We start from the raw sequence: 13908 nt of genomic DNA on the forward strand, positions 1-13908 counted from the left end.
GTAATACGTCCAACTAATTAACTTGCCATTTCCCCTTTACTTCTTTTGTTACACCTCCTTTGTATATTACAATAGGTATTATGTATGAAGTACAGGTTGTCCATAGTAATTTTAAGTCAGAGAAAAAGTATATGTGTTATTTAGTTTTGAACTAGACTGGGCAAGCATTTCTGAAATTTCTTTGTTTTGATATCATAGGCTTCCCCTACCCTACCCTACCCTACCCTACCCTACCCATCTCTTCATCCCACTTTTTTTGCAGGGTTTGGGTGGGTTCTCATACCTTCTTGTATCTATATCTTGGGGAGATGCTTGAACTGAAATCCCGGATAGAAATTCAGTATATCTGTATAGTAACTGAACTTCACACCACATATATATATCGTCTAATGATATTAGACAAATTCTTGGAGTATAAGGCTGTCAGTGGCTACTAACTGTGATGGCTGTATACTACATGCAAGATCAGAGATGGCATGCTTCGGAATATCATTTGTTGTGGAATAGCAGCAGGAGAGTGCTCCCAGGCTCAGGACTTCCTGTGGGCTTCCTAAAGACACCTGATTGATCAGGTGGGAAAACAGGATACTGAACTGGGAATTCCTTTAATCTGATCCAGTCAGGCTCTCCTTTTGTTCATATTCGTACTTGGTAAGGTTGTTGTACTTGGGGAGGAGGTGTTAGTGAAAGAAGCTGTGCCATGTTGTATTGCTGCATTTTCTGTTGTGCTCTCTTTTTCTTCCTCATCATTGTTTTTAAACTAGTCTTCCGCTTTTGTGGCTTAGTCGCTGCTCATTTCTGTTTGCTTGTTTTCCTTCACTGATTCTCAGTCCCTATCCCACTGGAGCTCACATTTGTTCCCATTCAATTTCCTGAAACATGAATTCGCTTTATTGGACTTAAGAGCTGATAATCCTTAAGATGGGTAGCCAGGAGTTTATGACTTGGTAGCCTCTGCCTGAAGCTTTGTGCAAATCCATTCATCTATTTAAAACATCAGCTTCTGTTCTCCTGTTTGGAAGCTTTTTCTTCTAAAAGAGAAGGCTTAGAAGATTTTAATTTAAACTGAGAGGTGCCACTACCTGAATGTGTTTTAGAAGTTACACATATGCTTAAATCAGATCTGAGAGGATTGGAGAGGCTTGAAACTATCTTAATAAACCTTGGAAGACAAGTCTTTGGTTTGATGCTGTACTCTCTGTTCTGGAGAGGAGCACTGTTGGTTTGAAGCTGATGTACTACACCTGCTGTAACTTCTGTAGCCACAGAAATTGCCTCCCCGCCCAGCTCTGCCATTGAACTTAAATTAATGAGCGGAGCTTTCATAGAGTACCCTCTCTATATAAATATAACTCTGTCTTATTCAAATTAACTTTGAGACTCCCAAATTGTCCTTGGTGCATAGCTATAAACCAGAAATGAGTACAGCATATTGAAATAGATGTCTGGTTGAGAGGAAATACCACCAGAATTACCGAAACTATAAATTCCATTTGGTGTATCCTTTGATCTGTGTTTCATATTCTAAAATAATCAGCTCTGAAAAATTTTTTTAATAAGGCAAGAAAAGTATTTTTAATAGCTGAACAAATCACGCGTTTCAGAAGCTGCTGTCTTTGAGATGGCAAATCTTTGCACCATTCTTCCCGATCAGGAGTGAAGAGATACATTGAGAGTTTTCCCCTTTGTGCTTGTCTGCACTGTTATCAAATGCAGGTAGTAAAATAAATTGTAATGAAAAGTGAAACTGTCTGAATTGATGCAGCAGGAGCAAACTTATACATTCACTTCAGTTCTTATTTACTGAGATAAAAGTGGACGGGCTTCAGCAGGTGAAAATCACCTCCGTCTCCCTCTGTCTCTGTTTCATGCAAAACCCACTGATCCAAAACAGAGCTGGTAGATCAAGTTTATATTTTGCCAGTCTCAAATTGCTGTTTTCAGAGATTTCAGCACACACAAAACATGATTGCCTGAGAATAACAACCTCTATATTTTTTTCTTGGTTCTTGTAGCATTAAGTTGCATTGCTTTTTTCCTAGAAGACTGCTGTGACTGTAGAGATGACAGATAATCTCTCAAATGGATTTGATAGCTTTTCATTATTAAAAGCTTTTTTGGCACCCTCCTTCAAGACTGAAGGGAGTTGGTGTCTTGGAAAGGAGAATATTGGACTGTGTTTTAGTAAACCAGGTCAGTGGCTTACTTGGTCAGTTCCATGGTCTGTGTAACTCGCTTAGAGATTTCTGATCTAATAGGGATGAGTTTGGTTTCTGGAAGGTTTGTTCCTTCTGTCTGCATGAAAGTGTCCATTTCCCCAGTTTATTGTCACATCTTAACCAATTTGACATGCATGCTACCATGAATGTATATGCATGTAAAATGGCAGGGGGTTTGAGGTACAGGGAAATTTGTGGAGTTGAAAGATAATTTTTATACGTTTTGTGAGGATATTTCTGTCAAATGGATTAATGAAATAAATGAATTTGGCTTGCTTCCTTTGCCTCAGGTGCAGGGTGTCTTTCCTGCAATCCAACAGCATTACTTTGTGATTCTTTTGGATGTAATGTCCATACAAGTGTGGGATAGCTGAGTCAGTAGAGCTTGATACTCTTAATCTCAGGGCCTTATGTTTGAGCCCCACCTTGGGTGGGAGATTCCTGCATTGCAGGGGGTTGGACTAGATGACCCACGTGGTCCTTTCCAACTCTACAGTTCTTTGATTCTATGAAAATGGACAATAGACTGGATGTACTTAAGTCAAGGCCATATTTTAGGGAGTAGAGGATCTTAGAAACCTTCTCACAAAGTAAATTTAATTGCAGACCAGATCAGGCTGATGTGAGGGTCATGAAGTGTGCACAACCATAGGCACAACACAGTTTCCAAGACTCTTGGCTTGCAGTGTTTCTTTATTATGCTAGGAGCCACCGATGCAGTGCAGATACTGTAAACTGCAACTCTCATCATATCTTACCATTGACCATGGTGGCTGGAGCTGATGGGAGATGTAGTTCAAAACATTTAGAGGGCAACATGTTTGCTTACATCCCATGCAAATTATCTAATGCTTTGTGAGAATGATCCTATGCCCATGTGGTTGAACAGATCCTGCCCCCACTCTCAGTTGCATATTTCTTTCTCATAGTGAACATATTGGCTACCATTCTTTCCCGTCTTAGGGAACTAAGGATGAAATTTGGTGTTGCACTATTAGAAATCAGCTTGCCAGATGAAACAATCCCCCCTTCCCTGTGGACTGTTCTGGGGGTTCTTGTGACCCCCGGAGCCAATTTCAACGGGGCAGGAGGGAATTCCCATTGGACAAGCAGAAGCCCTTCCTCAGGTCTTCTGCTGATGGGGTTCATTAGGTGAATTCTGCCAATGATCTTCCTTATTTTTTCATACTAGTTTGGATATTTTATATTTGTGACCAAAAACTTGAGATCATATGCTAGAATGAAAGATTAACATTTGGTATGACAAGTAATTTTATCCCCATAGGCAAAAAAGTGTCTCATATCTGTGACTGACACAAGTTTGTTGGCCTGTCAGTTACAAGTTGATCCCATCCAAATTCAAGTTCTGTCACATTCACTTAATTTTAGTTAATTGTAAGATTAATCTTTTCAGGCTAGGTATCTGTATGCATAATAAGTTGTCTTCACATAGAGCTGTGGGGAATGAAAACTAGAGAACCTTTCACAACAAGAAGGTGATCTCTTCCTTTGACATAGCAAGCAGCCTTTGTTTCTCTTTCATTCTTCAGGATCCATGTCTAGAGATTATTGCTAATATCAATATAGTATGCCAACACAATAAATCTTCAGGTTCTAAAAGCCTCTTCTTATCTCATTCTTGTACGCCAGTACATGTTTTAGCACTTGGCATGATGTTTTCTAAAGCAGAATCCATTAGTTAGAGGTCAGATTCTTATTTTTAGGTTCAGTCATAGAATCGTAGAATCTTAGAGTTGGAAGGGACCCCCAGAGTCATCTAGTCCAACCCCCTGTAACGCAGGAATCTCAGCTCAAGCATCCCTGACAGGTGGCCATCCAACCTGTGCTAAAAAACCTCCAAGGAAGGAGAGTCCACAACTTCTTATGGGAGTCCGTTCCACTTCTGAACAGCTCCTACTGTCAGAAACTTTTTCCAAATGTTTAGTTGGAATCTCCTTTCTTGCAACTTGAAGCCATTGCAACATTGAAATGGAAACACCCAGCCTTTTCTTGCTACATTTGCTAGAGACAAAGTTTGCCTATTTCAAACTTAACCACATAGCATTTTAAATACACAAACATAACTTTTTATGTACATTGAACTAATATCCTTAAGATGAACTTCATGATTTTTAGACTTTTTTATTGTGCAACTGAATATTATATGGATGCAATGCATTCCCTTGATTTATATATTTGTATAGCTTTGTTCTGAAGCTCCTGTCTCACATCCACACTAAGTGATATAAGGATGAAAGCAAACCAGCTATTTAAGTGCTAATTTATAGGGCTTTGTGTGGTCTCTTTATTCCTGACCATAACTATGCAATATAATGGCGACCTTTGTGCTCTGGAGTAATTGAGGGAAATGGCATGATTTAATTGATTTGGTTGAACTTATTCTTTTTTCTGTTAATTAAAAGTTCCAGGGTGTGTTGCATGTAGCTCAGATAAAGTATGGGAGTTCAAATGCAGGGCAGTGCTTGGTGACACTCAGGCTTTGGGGAAGGAATGTGAGATGGCTGGTTAAGAAGTCAGAGCTGGTTCAGCATTAATGCCAGAGCAGCTTTGCATTGACATTGGAGGTTGCACAGGGCACTGGCAATCTTTTTTAAACGATGAAGAGGGAATACACTGTGTATAACGAAAGCAGATTATCCATGTGTCCAAGTATCTAATTTAGCATTCCCAGTAATATATCGTATTTTCAGGGCAATTGTATGTACTCCAATAATTTGATAATGGTACTTGCTGTATGGAGAGAAAGCAAAGTCAGAAGCAGCCAGATCCAAAATAATTTCTAGGTTATACTTCCGAAGGGCTGCCTATACATCAGGTTTAGGTAAACGAGAACTTCCAATGGTAAGGTTTGTAAGTCACCACAAACCTGCAGCATGGGACTTTTTGTCCCTTTCCTGTATCTCTGAGAAATTCCTTATTGTTCTTATAGTACATCCATCACTCTCACTGCTCAGAATATGCAAATGTTTGCATGAATATTTCAGCAATGAAACTGCAGCTAGAAGTACTATTCTGCCAGTGCTACATGTTTTAGAAAGATATAACATCAAACTAAATCTCTCACATTATCAGGCTGGTTTCATAAGCTTTTGATTGGAACCACCTGGAGGAGCCTTCTAGTAGAAAAGGTGAGTGGCTTGGAAAGTTCTTGTGATGAGACCTTGAGTTATACTCCTAGTCAAGCATACTAGTTAACCAAATAGATCAACATAAACATTATTTGTAGGATTATGCTGAATGTTCTCTCATTTCAGTTTTGAAGTAAAGCAGTGCTTTCATGATGGGCAAAATATACCTGCCCAGAGAAAAACAACCTTATGTATGTTCACATTATTTTGAACCTCTTAGCAGGAAATGGGAAGAAACAAATGGCAGCAGTTTGTGCCTTTTTTCCTTTGTAGAGGGATTTATTTAGGTCTTCTTTTTCCTTAATAGAGCCATTCATATAATGAATGGATGACAATGCTATGTAACCAATGTGTTTTGCCATGTAGCTAATGTGTTACTATTTCTGATAATCCCAAATAGCTAATATTACTAAGCAAAAGCAAATCAAAGTCAATTCATAGTGCTGCTTCTTTGATTACTCAAATGGTGATTTTAGCTGAGGCATCACATCCTACAGAACAGAACTGCATCATGGTGCTGCTGTGAATCCAGTCATACCCAGCTACATATTGATGTCTGTGAGGGAACACAAATCTCATCCAGAGTGAGAGAGTAGCAGTTCCTGAATAGCTGAGGAATTCGGTCCACTTTTGAAGCAACCACTGAAACATTGCCTAATGCATGGAGAAAGCTTTTAATACTAGCAAAAATGTTTAACAAAAAGTATCCCTACTTAGTGCATAAAGGAGGATTAGATGAGAGAGAGAGAGAGAGAGAGAGAGAGAGAGAGAGAGAGAGAGAGAGACTGGCTAAAAGCAACACTACTGAATGAAGGCTAATATGGGTGCAATCCAACCCAAGTAAAGTCTGTTTATGTCTAATTGATTTTAATGAGGCAGACTTAAGTCTTTGATTACTTCTGTTGAAATAAATTAGACTTAGAATTTGTCATATTTGTGCTTTTATTTGTGGCCTTGCAATGTAGTTTGCATTAGCTAGAGTCTGTTACGAAAAAGGAGCAATGCAGAAGCAAGCACCAGGTGGCTGGAATGGTAAACAGGATGTGGGTGATATTGGATTGTACCGTGGGAACCAGGCACAGTCTGTAAAGTGCTCTGAGAGCCGGATGTTACCTCAGAGCAGCACATGACCCTGTACTGGAAGTACATGGGTGGAGTTAATTCTCTCTCTGCAGCAGGGAAGCAGAGTGTGCAGACATGTTTTCTCTGTACTGGTGAAAGACAGGAATAAAGACATGTAGATATATTTCTGTCTGTCTCTTTCCCCCTCCCTGGGAGAGGAGTGGGGGAGGAGTGGTGTGTTCTCCTTCACGTTGAGGAGAATCGCCGAAGAGACCTCCCTTGATCTTGCTGGCAGGCGCTGGCAGGGGAGGTAAACAAGGATTCAAGCCGGGCACCTGGAGGGTGGCCAAATTCCTCTGGACTAAGAGAAGAGCTGGAGGCTCTTCTGGCTTGAATCCCGACAACTGGTAGCAGACCGATGGTTATCTGATCTATGTGAATCTGCATGTGAGGTGAGAGGTCGATGAATCGTTGCCATCCTCTGCACCTAAGGAGATAAGGAAAAGCGTCTGCCTGCAGCCAGAAAGCTGAAACAGACAGCTGGACACCGAGAGGAGTGTCTTTCAAGGCAACGGAGCAAGAAAAGGTATGCTGGCATTTCGGGCTAGAGAAAAGTGAACGCAGAAAGGTTTAATTTCTGGTTCACAAGAGCTGCGTTTGAAAAACAACAGCTCTGAAAGAGCAAGCTTGCATACCAGGAATTCCTGTGGTGAGATAAGGAGTTCCGTCCTGAGCAGGTTGCTAGGCAACGTCTGCCAGTTACTGAGTGGGCTAAAAAGAGCCTGGGAAATCGAAAGTGTATCTGCGCAGCTGTGCAAGGGTTTTGAAAAAACAGCCCAAAGGCAAGCCTGCCAGTGAAGCAGTAAACAGAGACTTTTGGAGTTTTACTGGCTTGAAAAGTGAAAGCTGGCTAGAGATTGAGTGCAAGCTGACCCTTGGATTCAGCATGGATGCCAGGAAGGGGGGAGTGCCCCTGAGTGCCGTGGTTCTAGATGAACACAGCCGGCATGCTGCACTGGAAGTAAAGGACAGGGGGAGGGAGGAACGGAGTTCTAATTCCCCCACCGATGAGGCTACTGGAAAGGATGCTGTAGCTTTGAACGCTGTCCAGTGTTACACTTGTGGACAGGCTGGGCATCTTCAGCGGAGCTGCAAGAAGCCACGTCAGCCAAAAGGAGCGAAGGGCCGCTCAGCAAAGCCTGAGGCGTCAGGCAAAGGTCATACCAAGCCTATAGTGGAACCTGCAAAGGCTTTGATGGCGAAAGGAACCACGCCAGATGTTGGGAACGCGTTTATTATCGACACTGCAGCGACCGTTCATATGTCCCCACACAGAGAACTCTTTTCATCGTTTAAGAAGCAAAGCTTCACTGTGACACAGGCCAATGGTCAGGAGCTAGAAGCGGCCAGCGTGGGGACTGTCTATCTTAAGAGTCTGGACTTGACAATAAACAATGTTTACTTGGTTCCTGAATTGAGGTTCAATCTGCTCAGTGTTTCGCAGATTGCAAAGAAAGGACTGAAACTGTCCTATGATGCTGAGAGCTGCGAGATCTACAAAGATGGAGAGTTATTTCTTTCAGCCAGGGAGAAGGATGGACTTTATTTGTTGACTTATGCACAAAGTGATTACATGGAATGTAATTCATCTGTGTCTAACCTAGTTTCTCTTGCAGGTGTGAGCAAGAAGAAGACCGGAGTCAACAGAGCATTTCAGCGGGTGTATGCTGATGTGATTGGTCCTCTAGAACCATCTAGAGGCAATGCAAGATATTATCTTGTGTGTGTGGATCATTTCTCTAACTATGTCTGGGTTTATGTGTTGAGAAAGCCAAAGGAAGCCTTGGAGAGGTTTCAGGAGTTTTGTGACAAAGTTAAGAGTATGCATGATGCTAACATTGATTGTCTATTCACAGATGAGAAGCAGATTTTTCTTTTACAGGATTTCCAGAGGTTCCTGCAGAAGAAGGGGATCAGACACAAGATTTCTGTTTCAGCGGAAGCGTGGAACAGGGGTGTCTGTGTACGGGTGAACAGAGAATTGCAAAAGGGGATGGAAGCGCAATTGCTTAGTTCACATCTGCCACATGAGTACTGGGCCGAGTCTCTAATGTCGTTCTGTTATACGAAAGTGAGAAAGGTTTCAAAAGAGTTAGGAAGTTCTCCTTTTGAGAAACTGTTCCACAGAAAACCTTCTGTTGCCCATTTCAAGGTTTTTGGGTCTCATGTGAGAACAGAAGCTCCAGGTGGAGTAAAGAATGCCAGAGGCATTTTTGTGGGGTATGAAAAGGGTCTCTACAGAGTAATTTTGTCTGAATCTGGTCAGGTGATTCTCACAAAATTTCTAGAGAGTGCTCCTGAACAGGAGAGAGTGATAGTACACACATTTCCCACTGAGGACGATTCAGATGATGATGATTTCACTGATTTCAGCTGTACTGAAAGTGATGACACAGATAGCTCGGAGAGCTCAGTTGTCACAGTCATTGAGAGGAAGTCTCACACAATAGATAGGCCTTCACAACTGAAGGATGAACCACTGTTTACCATTGGAACTAGTTCTCCAAAGAGTCCTGAGACTGGACCAGTGAGCAGAGAGGATCAGCACCTCATACGTAGGTCTGAGAGAGTTACAAAGGGTCAACCACCCAAGAGGTACTCAAAAGAGTTTGCTAACTTAGCTGTTGCATGTGTTGCTGTTGTAAACAACCGAGGACAGGTTGGAGCTGTGTCTAAGTCAGAGACAAAGACACAACAGAGAGTTGCTAGCCAAGGTAGTGCAGATGCACTCATTCCTTGGAAACCAGACAACCAGAGAGGTACACTGGGGAAACCAGTGGCGGGGAGTTCCAAGGGTGGAACTGAAACAACAGGGGAATGTTATGTGTATAACAACTGTTTGTTTTCTTCTCTGGATCATGCTTTGCTTGCTGCAACACGCATTGATTCTTTTGGGGGAGGATGTTACGAAAAAGGAGCAATGCAGAAGCAAGCACCAGGTGGCTGGAATGGTAAACAGGATGTGGGTGATATTGGATTGTACCGTGGGAACCAGGCACAGTCTGTAAAGTGCTCTGAGAGCCGGATGTTACCTCAGAGCAGCACATGACCCTGTACTGGAAGTACATGGGTGGAGTTAATTCTCTCTCTGCAGCAGGGAAGCAGAGTGTGCAGACATGTTTTCTCTGTACTGGTGAAAGACAGGAATAAAGACATGTAGATATATTTCTGTCTGTCTCTTTCCCCCTCCCTGGGAGAGGAGTGGGGGAGGAGTGGTGTGTTCTCCTTCACGTTGAGGAGAATCGCCGAAGAGACCTCCCTTGATCTTGCCGGCAGGCGCTGGCAGGGGAGGTAAACAAGGATTCAAGCCGGGCACCTGGAGGGTGGCCAAATTCCTCTGGACTAAGAGAAGAGCTGGAGGCTCTTCTGGCTTGAATCCTCTTAGTTTTTTCAGTGGTTTGGAATTCTAAAGGACATTCCATTGTCCTTGATCTGCTACTGTTAAGCTCATTGGCTCAGCTGTGATAGAGACAGATCTCCTCCTTCAGTTCTGCCATATTCTTCCTTCCCTTCATCTATGGGAGAAACAGTAACAAACTCTGCACCCCAAGGCAGCTTTAGTCAGCTAGCCATTGGCAGAGAGCTGACAGGCCCTGCAATTTCCAGCAGTAGCTGTGCCACCAGAGGCCATGTGAAGTGGCTCATAGTCATGAATCATCCCTTCCCTACAGCAGTAACAGCCAAGCTGAAACTGTGCTGAATTCTACAGGTGAACTCTTTGGCTTAACTGCTGCCATTCTCTGCTGGACTGCTTGCCTCAGAAGGTCTGCTCCTCCTTTCAAACTTGTTAAGAGTTAGATCATGCACAGAGAACCCTTATAATCCACTGTCACTTTTAAACTGTCCAAGTAAAGTACACTAGTAAGACATGTGGCGGGAGAATAGCAGTGATTTGAAGCCACAGGAGAGGAGAGTGCTCTTGTAGCTCTTGGAAACCAGTGGTTTTCAAGCAGTGTGCTGTGGCATCCTGGGGTACTTTGAATGATGGTCAGGGGTGTCGCAGGCAACACTGGCCTCTGTCCCTCTTCCCTTCCCTTCCTCTTCTGATGCCCTCTTGCGTCTCTGCCTCCCAAAGGCTTGCACAGCTGTTTATTGCAGCAGCCCTGGCTATAAACTCCAGAAATAAATGGTTCCTTTCTTTGGGATGGGGGGCAGCTCAGAGACCTGGAGCGGCAGCAGCAACAGCTGCCCAGAGGACTCCCAAGGAAAGAGGAGAGGAGGCTGAGAGAAGACTCCACAAGAGAGGGTGTTCGAAAAAGAGTGAGAGAGGCTGCCAGCTCTGCAGGCAAAGGGTGACCCCTAACTGGGCTCCTGAGCCCCACAGGAGTGCCACAAAAAGAATGCAGCTGGTCAAGGGAGCTGTGGACTCAAGAAGGTTGAAAACCTCTGCCTCAGTCAGTTGAACCTCTTAAGTAAATACCATCAAACCCTCAACGAGAATATGACCACACTGGCAGAGCCCTCACTCGATAAATTACTGTGTTGTGGGTGTATTTATTTCTTTTCAGGGAACATATGAATACTTTATGGCGATATTAACACACGTTCCATTCTTAAATTGCATATATGTTCATACATGTCAGTAGATTCTCTTTAGCTCTGAGAAAACCTTGCCTGGTTGTTGAATCATTTTCTAACATGCAGACTTAGGCACCTGCATACATTAAAAGCTGTACAGTGGTTTGTTGTTGTTGTTTAGTCGTTTAGTCGTGTCCGACTCTTCGTGACCCCATGGACCAGAGCACGCCAGGCACCTCTGTCCTCCACTACCTCCCGCAGTTTGGTCAGACTCATGTTTGTGGCTTCGAGAACACTATCCAACCATCTCATCCTCTGTCGCCCCCTTCTCCTTGTGCCCTCCATCTTTCCCAGCATCAGTGTCTTCTCCAGGGAGTCTTCTCTTCTCATGAGGTGGCCAAAGTACTGGAGCCTCAGCTTCACGATCTGTCCTTCCAGTGAGCACTCAGGGCTGATTTCATTAAGAATGGATGCGTTTGATCTTCTTGCAGTCCATGGGACTCTCAAGAGTCTTCTCCAGCACCATAATTCAAAAGCATCAATTCTTCGGCGATCAGCCTTCTTTATGGTCCAGCTCTCACTTCCATACATCACTACTGGGAAAACCATGGCTTTAACTATACGGACCTTTGTTGGCAAGGTGACGTCTCTACTTCTCAAGATGCTGTCTAGGCCTGTCATTGCCCTTCTCCCAAGAAGCAGGCGTCTTTTAATTTCGTGGCTGCTGTCACCATCTGCAGTGATCATGGAGCCCAAGAAAGTAAAATCTCTCACTGCCTCCATTTCTTCCCCTTCTATTTGCCAGGAGGTGATGGGACCAGTGGCCATGATCTTCGTTTTTTTGATGTTGAGCCTCAGACCATATTTTGCGCTCTCCTCTTTCACCCTCATTAAAAGGTTCTTTAATTCCTCCTCACTTTCTGCCATCAAGGTTGTGTCATCTGCATATCTGAGGTTGTTGATATTTCTTCCGGCAATCTTAATTCCAGCTTGGGATTCATCCAGCCCAGCCTTTCGCATGATGTATTCTGCGTATAAATTAAATAAGCAGGGAGACAAAATACAGCCTTGTCGTACGCCTTTCCCAATTTTGAACCAATCAGTTGTTCCATATCCAGTTCTAACTGTAGCTTCTTGTCCCACATAGAGATTTCTCAGGAGACAGATGAGGTGATCAGGCACTCCCATTTCTTTAAGAACTTGCCATAGTTTGCTGTGGTCGACACAGTCAAAGGCTTTTGCATAGTCAATGAAGCAGAAGTAGATGTCTTTCTGGAACTCTCTAGCTTTCTCCATAATCCAGCGCATGTTTGCAATTTGGTCTCTGGTTCCTCTGCCTCTTCTAAAACCAGCTTGCACTTCTGGGAGTTCTCGATCCACATACTGTTTGAGCCTTCCTTGTAGAATTTTAAGCATAACCTTGCTAGCGTGTGAAATGAGTGCAATTGTGCGATAGTTGGAGCATTCTTTGGCACTGCCCTTCTTTGGGATTGGGATGTAGACTGATCTTCTCCAATCTTCTGGCCACTGCTGAGTTTTCCAAATTTGCTGGCATATTGAGTGTAGCACCTTAACAGCATCATCTTTTAAAATTTTAAATAGTTCAGCTGGAATACCATCACTTCCACTGGCCTTGTTATTTGCAGTGCTTTCTAAGGCCCATTTGATTTCACTCTCCAGGATGTCTGGCTCAAGGTCAGCAACCACACTACCTGGGGTGTACGAGACATCCATATCTTTCTGGTATAATTCCTCTGTGTATTCTTGCCACCTCTTCTTGATGTCTTCTGCTTCTGTTAGGTCCTTACCACTTTTGTCCTTTATTATGGTAATCTTTGTACGAAATGTTCCTTTCATATCTCCAGTTTTCTTGAACAGATCTCTGGTTCTTCCTATTCTGTTGTTTTCCTCTATTTGTTTGCATTGCTCGTTTAAGAAGGCCTTCTTGTCTCTCCTTGCTATTCTTTGGAAATCTGCATTCAATTTCCTGTATCTTTCACTATCTCCCTCGCATTTTGCTTGCCTTCTCTCCTCCGCTATTTGTAAGGCCTCGTTGGACAGCCACTTTGCTTTCTTGCATTTCCTTTTCATTGGGATGGTTTTCGTTGCTGCCTCCTGTACAATGTTACGAGCCTCCATCCATAGTTCTTCAGGCACTCTGTCCACCAAATCTAAATCCTTAAACCTGTTCGTCACTTCCACTGTGTATTCATAAGGGATTTGACTTAGATTGTATCTTACCGGCCCAGTGGTTTTTCCTGCTTTCTTCAGTTTAAGCTTGAATTTTGCTATAAGAAGCTGATGATCTGAGCCACAGTCAGCTCCAGGTCTTGTTTTTGCTGACTGTATAGAGCTTCTCCATCTTTGGCTGCAGAGAATATAATCAATCTGATTTCGATACTGCCCATCTGGTGATGTCCATGTGTAGAGTCGTCTCTTGTGTTGTTGGAAAAGCGTGTTTGTGATGACCAGCTTGTTCTCTTGACAGAACTCTATTAGCCTTTGCCCTGCTTCGTTTTGATCTCCAAGGCCAAACTTGCCAGTTGTTCCTTTTATCTCTTGATTCCCTACTTTAGCATTCCAATCCCCTATAATGAGAAGAACATCCTTCTTTGGTGTCACTTCTATAAGGTCTTGTAAGTCTTCATAGAATTGGTCTATTTCAGTTTCTTCAGCACCAGTGGTTGGTGCATAAACTTGGATTACTGTGATGTTAAAAGGTCTGCCTTGGATTCGTATCGAGATCATTCTATCATTTTTGAGATTGCATCCCAGTACAGCTTTCGCCACTCTTTTGTTGACTATGAGGGCCACTCCATTTCTTTTACGGGTTTCTTGCCCACAGTAGTAGATGTGATGGTCATCCGAACTGAATTCGCCCATTCCCGTCCATTTTAGTT

At 43.1% G+C, this 13908-nt stretch overlaps 1 protein-coding gene across 2 annotated transcripts in view; it reads left to right on the forward strand.

Moving 5' to 3' along the window:
• Positions 1-13908, forward strand: part of SLC49A4 (solute carrier family 49 member 4) — a 69158-nt gene that overhangs the window by 43151 nt on the left and 12099 nt on the right. The gene's annotated exons all lie outside the window — the stretch shown is intronic.

This window comes from Podarcis raffonei, chromosome 1 (assembly GCF_027172205.1).
Source record: "Podarcis raffonei isolate rPodRaf1 chromosome 1, rPodRaf1.pri, whole genome shotgun sequence".
Classification (NCBI taxonomy): domain Eukaryota; kingdom Metazoa; phylum Chordata; class Lepidosauria; order Squamata; family Lacertidae; genus Podarcis; species Podarcis raffonei.